Consider the following 6,625-nt stretch of genomic DNA (forward strand, 5'->3'; position numbering starts at 1 on the left):
ATAAAAAAAATTTCATTTACAAAGGTCAGAAGTCGTCACACTATCACAATTCATACATATGGCATGTATAGCAAAATCCGTACATACAACACGTAGTCCGAGAACCGACTAAACCTGCTCTGATACCACTAAATGTAACGCCCCCACACCCGAGACCGTCGCCGGAGTCGAGTATGAGGTGTTACTAAGCTTAGTTTAACATTTTTAGAACTTTGAATTATTTATTTCTACATTCACAGCTTTTAAGCTACTTGCGTCACAGTCACAAGAAAAATCATATCTCGAGTTATGAAACTCGAAATTAAGATCCGTAAATTTTCCCTGAATCTAGACTCATAAAAATATCTACTAATTTTTTTCTAGAATTTTTGGTTGGGCCAATTAGTACAGTTTATTAGTTAAAGTTACCCCTGTTTCAAGACTCAACTGGTCTGACCTCTATTTACTACGAACCACATTTCTCTCTGTAAAAAATTCATATGACTATAAGGTTTGTTTATACTAAAACTAGACTCAATAAGGATTCTTAGGATATAAAATACACCACCTAATTATATCTTTACAATTTATGGTGAATTTCTAAAGTAGGAACAGGGGATTCAGAAACTGCTATGACTCTGTTTCACTAAAATTAAAATATCTTCTAACATATACTTCCTTTACTTGTTTCATTTGTTTCATGTGAAACTAGACATAATAAGCTTAAATTTGATATGTATTTCACCACTAAATTCAATTTCTATGATTTTTAGTAAATTTTCAAACTCGCGTTAGTGTTGCTGCATGTATTCTGCTTATGGTAAATTTCATCCTTTTATGAGTTTTATGCACTAAGTATCTTAATAGTTTTCCTTAACATCAAACATAATCTAAACTAACCATTTTCATAATTTATCATTATCAAGCATTTCCTCAACCATTTCACAACCATACCATAAGATCATTTACACAAAATGGGTATATTGCTATACATGCCATACTTAAATTTACAAGCCATTTACCAAAAATCTTCGGATAGTGTGACCGAGCCTTCGACCTATCCCGACTCTCGAAATGGCTTATCCAAAACTACAATGAGTAAGAAGGAGGAGTAAGCATAAATGCTTAGTAAGTTCATATGCAAATAATAAGTAACATAACAAACAGTTATACCAATCAACATTAGCATACATCACTAAAACACATATCACATTTTAATCATTCTTCATCATCTTATTACCTTATCGTGGTTGTATCAATACTCAACCCGAGGGTTAAATACATACCTGTCCAAAATATCCATTTCATATCACTTACCAATACGCCTCTTTACATCTCGAAATTTTCCTCCATTTGAGTAGAACTTTACCCGTTGAACACATCGAATATAATTCGGATACATGGATAACTTGCACATAAGTGCCATATATGCAATCAAGCAATCATGTAACCTGCCCATAAGCGAACTCGGACTCAACTCAACGAGCTCAGGCGTTCAGATCCATAAGTGAACTCGGACTCAACTCAACGAGTTCGGATGCCTAGTTACATCTCACGAACTCGGACTCAACTCAACGAGTTCGGACATTCGCATCCATAAGTGAACTCGGACTCAACTCAACGAGTTCGGATGCTCAACCATCCTAGTGACATGTCACTTGTATCCTAATCTATTCCTAAGGTTCAAACGGGCTTTTTCCTCGAACACTTATCCTTGCCGCCTTCCGTAGAATGCCAAATCAATACTCAGAACAATTATATTTAACAAGTAGTTCACATAATTTACATATTATTTGAAATTAACCACAAAGCATACATTTCATAATAAAATTCAGCATAACACATAATTAATATCAATAACTTAAAAATAACAATTATGCTACATTATTTACACATGAACTTACCTTGGTACCAAAATATAAAGATTTTGCAATTTAGTCCACAACCTTTTCTTTTCCTCGATCGCGACTTGAATCTCGTTTGTCTTGATCTATAATGCCAAATTTATCTTATTTAATACATACATTCATCAAAACAGCATTTAATACGAACTTTGGAAAAATTACACTTTTGCCCCTAAACTTTTGCATAATTACACTTTTGCCCCTAGGCTCGGGAATTAAACTTTATTCCTTATTCTTATGTTTTATAACATGCTGATCACTTTTCCCTTCTATGGCAACATCAAATTCTCTCTCTAACATATACTTGTGACTATTAGGTATTTTTACCGATTAAGCCCTTTTACTCGGTTTTTGCTTAAAATCGAGTAGTACAAGTTGTCTAACATAATTTAAAACTTCATATTCTATCATAAAACATCAAAATACACAAATTTAACCTATGGGTATTTTTCCAAATATAAACGTTAGGTTAAATTATTGCTAACATAAGCTTTATCGAGTTACGGGATCTCAAAACGTAAAAATCATTAAAACGGGCTTGGAATCACTTACTATGGAGCTTGGAAGCTTGAAACAAACCCTAGCTATGGAGAACCCTTGAAATTTCGGCCTAATGAAGAAGATGGACAAAATTGGCTTTTAATTTTGTTTTTAATTCATTTTAATAACTAAATGACCAAAATACCCTTACTACTAAACTTTCCAAAATTCCTTCCATGTCCTAATTTTGTCCATGAACTTAAAATTGGTCAAATTGCTATTTAAGACCTCCTCATTAATATTCCAAAACAATTTCATACTAAAACTTCTAGAATGCAAGTTTTGCAACTTATTCGATTTAGTCCCTACTTTCAATTTAAGCACTTTAGGCATAGAATTTCATCACGAAATTTTCACACAATCATGCAATCATATCATAATCATCAAAATAATTATAAAATAATTATTTCTATCTCGGATTTGTGGTCACGAAACCACTATTCCGATTAGGCCCTAATTCGGGATATTACATAGGTGGTTTCTCCAACCTGCATTGTAAGTATTACTATAAGGATTTTTTTAAGGTTGAGGATTATTACCCATATGATTCATTTGTTCGTTCTCCATGTTGTGACCATAGGGTGGGTATTCTGAATTGCTCGTTCCACCTCCACTTGTATCGCACTGTATTACTGGATGAACCTATGAAGAACCAAGTAAACCATCAATTTTTCTATTCAAAAGTTCTACTTGATTAGTGAGCATAATAATCGAATCAACGTTAAACACATCGGCTGCTTTCGTCGGCTTTGTCCTCATGACTTGCCACTGATAAGTATTCAATAACATCTCTTCTATAAATCCATAGGCCTCTTCAGGTGACTTATTATTAATAGTCCCACCAGTAGCTACGTCAATCATCTGTCTAGTCGAAGGATTCAAGCCGTTGTGAAAAGTTTGAACTTGTAGCCAAAGTGATAGCCCATGGTGAGGGCACCTTCTCAATAGATCCTTGTATCTCTCACATGCATCATAGAGTGTTTCTAAATCCATTTGTACAAAAGAAGAAATATCATTCCTTAGTCTAGCTGTTTTAGCCGGCGGGAAATATTTAAGAAAAAACTTTTCGGTCATTTGTTCCCAAGTGGTGATTGATCCTTATGGTAACGAGTTCAGCCACTGTTTAGCCTTATTCCTCAATGAAAAGAGAAATAACAGAAGGTGAATGACATCATTAGAAATGCCATTGATCTTAAAGGTGTCGTAGAATTCCAGAAAGTTTGCTAAATGAGTGTTTGGATCTTCATCCTGCAAACTTTCAAACTGAACAAACTGTTTTATCATTTGAATCGTGCTAGGTTTTAGTTCAAAATTATTTGCAACAATAGCAGGTCTAACTATACTTGATTCAGCTCCTGTTAAACTAGGTTTAGCATAATCATTCATAGTACAAGGTGTAGGATCCTAATTTACTGGGTTCACAACAGCCACAAGAGGTAGTGGATTATTATGATTATCAGCCATCTCCTCAGTTGTGAGTTGAATATCGTCCTCTTGCCCTTCCTCTATGTATCGTAGGCTTCGCCTTATCTCTCTTCAATTTCTGCGAGCTGTGCTTTCGATCTCACTATAAAAAAGTAAAGGTCCTAACGGGTTTCTTCTAGTCCTAAACTATAAAAACCTGCCAGAAGTAAATAAAAGAAAATTTAGTGATATTAAGAAAATTAAAATTAAATTAAATTGCAATAAAATAAATGGCTAAAGTAAAAACAATTAAGCGTTCTTAATATCTTAGTCCCCGACAACGGCACCAAAAACTTGATGGTCGTGAAACTAACTAATAATTCAACTTAAGACAAACACACCTATTGAATAGTAATATAGTTATGGTGAGGCACTTAAGAGGGAGACGCAGAGTAGGAAGCAAGGAATTACTCAAGGAAAGCCGATTGATCCATCACAAAAGTCGGATTCATCATTAAGACTGAAGATCTCCCTTCAAGTTCCTTCAGAAGTTTTGGGTTTTCTTATGTTTTGTTATCTTTATGCTTTTGAGATGTTTTCTTTCATAAGTATGAACTAAACCCCCTAAATACCTAAGGGGAATGAAACCTAAGATGGATCTTGTTATTATTATCTGAATTGTATGATAAATATTTAACTTTTTCTGAATTCTTGTTTTGATATTCCAGGATATTGATTCAAGTTAAGCTCTTATTCAGAGGAGGAATAGACCCTGTCTAAGAGTAAATTTGTCATAATTGAGTGGAGTTGATTGCACACCTAGAGATAGGGTGATAAGATTTTGCCGGATTAGGGTAAAACCTAATAAAGGAATCCATAGATCGAGTTAATGCAATTCTTGGGTGTTAATTAGAAAGAGACTTCAATTATTCAACCTAGGGTTAGACGTTATTAGTCTCGAGAGAGATAATAATATAACTTAGGGATTTCTACAAATCCAGTCAAATGAATAAATCGTCTGATTCAGAATCAAATAACAAGTGAAGTCTAGGCGGACTTTTCTGTAGGTATTTTCTTAATCAATTGAATTTTCCCAAAAGTATTTTCCCAAATTTTCTTTCTGTGAATTCTTAGTTTAGTAATTAGTTTAGGTAACCAAACATCTTAATTTTTAGGCTAGATAATAAAAAGGAAGTAAATACTAGTACTCGTGGTTCCTTTGGGTTCGACAATCCAGTCTTGCTGAACTATACTACTGGTCGATAGGTACACTTGTCTTAATCGTGATAATAAGTTAGTCTCAAGAACGATTCATTCATAAATCTTTAAAACCTGTCACGAATATCACGTACCAAGTTTTTGGCGCCGTTGTCAGGGAACTAGTATATTAGGAACACTCGATTTTTATTACTTTAGCCATTTTACTTTTATTACAATTTAAATTTTTATTTTCTTTTCTAATTCTTCAATTATTTTCTTCTAACAGGTTTTTCTAGTTTATGACTAGAAGAAACCTGTCAGGACCATTACTATTTGATAGTGAGATCAATCGCACAGTTCGCAGAAACCAAAGAGAAATAAAGTGAAGCTTATGATACACAAAGGAAGAGCAAGAGGACGATACTTCAACCACAACCGAGGAGATGGCTGAAAACCAAGAAAATTCACTACCTCTTGTGATTGCTGTTAATTAGAATCCTGCTCCGCGCACTATGTATGACTATGCTAAACCTTCTTTAACATGAACTAAATCGAGCATAGTTAGACCTGTTATAGCTGGAAGTACTTTTGAACTGAAACCTAACACAATTCAAATGATACAGCAATTTGTTCAGTTTGATGGTTTGCAGGACGAAGATTCCAACACTCACTTGGCAAACTTTTTGGAACTATGTGATACATTTAAAATTAATGGCATTTCTGATGACGCCATTCGCCTTTGGTTATTCCCTTTTTCATTGAGAAACAAAGCTAAACAGTGGTTGAATTCATTACCACGGGGGTCAATCACTACTTGGGAACAAATGACCGAAATTTTTTTATTAAAATATTTCTCTCTGGCTAAAATGGCTAAATTACGTAATGATATCTCTTCTTTTATGCAGATGGATTTAGAAACACTCTACGATGCATGAGAGAGATACAAGGACCTCTTGAGAAGATGCCCTCACCATGGGTTACCACTCTGGCTACAGGTTCAAACCTTTCATAATGGCCTGAATCCTTCGACTCGACAAATGGTTGACACAGCTGCTGGCGGAACCATCAATAATAAGACACTTGAAGATGCCTATGAATTTATAGAGGAGATGTTACTGAATGACTATCAGTGCCAAGTCATGAGGACAAAGTCAACGAAAACAGCAGGCATTTATAACATCGATTCAGTCACCATGCTCTCTAATCAGGTAGAGCTCTTGAATAAGAAAACTGATGGTTTTCTTAATTCTTCACAGGTTCACCCACTAATGCAGTGCAAAGCAAGTGGAGGTGGATCAAGCAATTCAGAATACCCACCCTATGGCCACAACATGGAAAACAAGCAGTTAAATTACATGGGTAATAATCCTCGATCTTAAAATAATCCTTATAGTAATACTTACGATGCAGGTTGGAGGAACCACCCAAATTTCTCATGGGGAGGCCAAGGGAATCAGAGACCACCACCTCCAGGCTTCCAACAACCACCCTACCAATAAGAGAAAAAGCTGAACCTTGAGCAGATGCTAACAAAATTCATCTCAGTGTCAGAAACTCATTTTCAGAATACCGAGACAGCACTTAAAAATCAACAAGTG

At 34.9% G+C, this 6,625-nt stretch overlaps 2 non-coding genes across 2 annotated transcripts; one reads left to right on the forward strand and one right to left on the reverse strand.

Annotated features, from left to right (window-relative positions):
- The first annotated feature begins 3,342 nt into the window (after positions 1-3,342).
- Positions 3,343-3,449, forward strand: LOC128291390 (small nucleolar RNA R71). Its single transcript, XR_008281164.1, has one exon. It is a non-coding gene; the product is annotated as a small nucleolar RNA R71 (small nucleolar RNA).
- A 2,450-nt stretch (positions 3,450-5,899) lies between these two features.
- On the reverse strand, positions 5,900-6,006 carry LOC128291122 (small nucleolar RNA R71). The gene has a single exon (XR_008280898.1). It is a non-coding gene; the product is annotated as a small nucleolar RNA R71 (small nucleolar RNA).
- Between the last annotated feature and the right edge of the window lie 619 nt (positions 6,007-6,625).

The sequence above is a fragment of the Gossypium arboreum genome, chromosome 3 (assembly GCF_025698485.1).
Source record: "Gossypium arboreum isolate Shixiya-1 chromosome 3, ASM2569848v2, whole genome shotgun sequence".
Taxonomy (NCBI): domain Eukaryota; kingdom Viridiplantae; phylum Streptophyta; class Magnoliopsida; order Malvales; family Malvaceae; genus Gossypium; species Gossypium arboreum.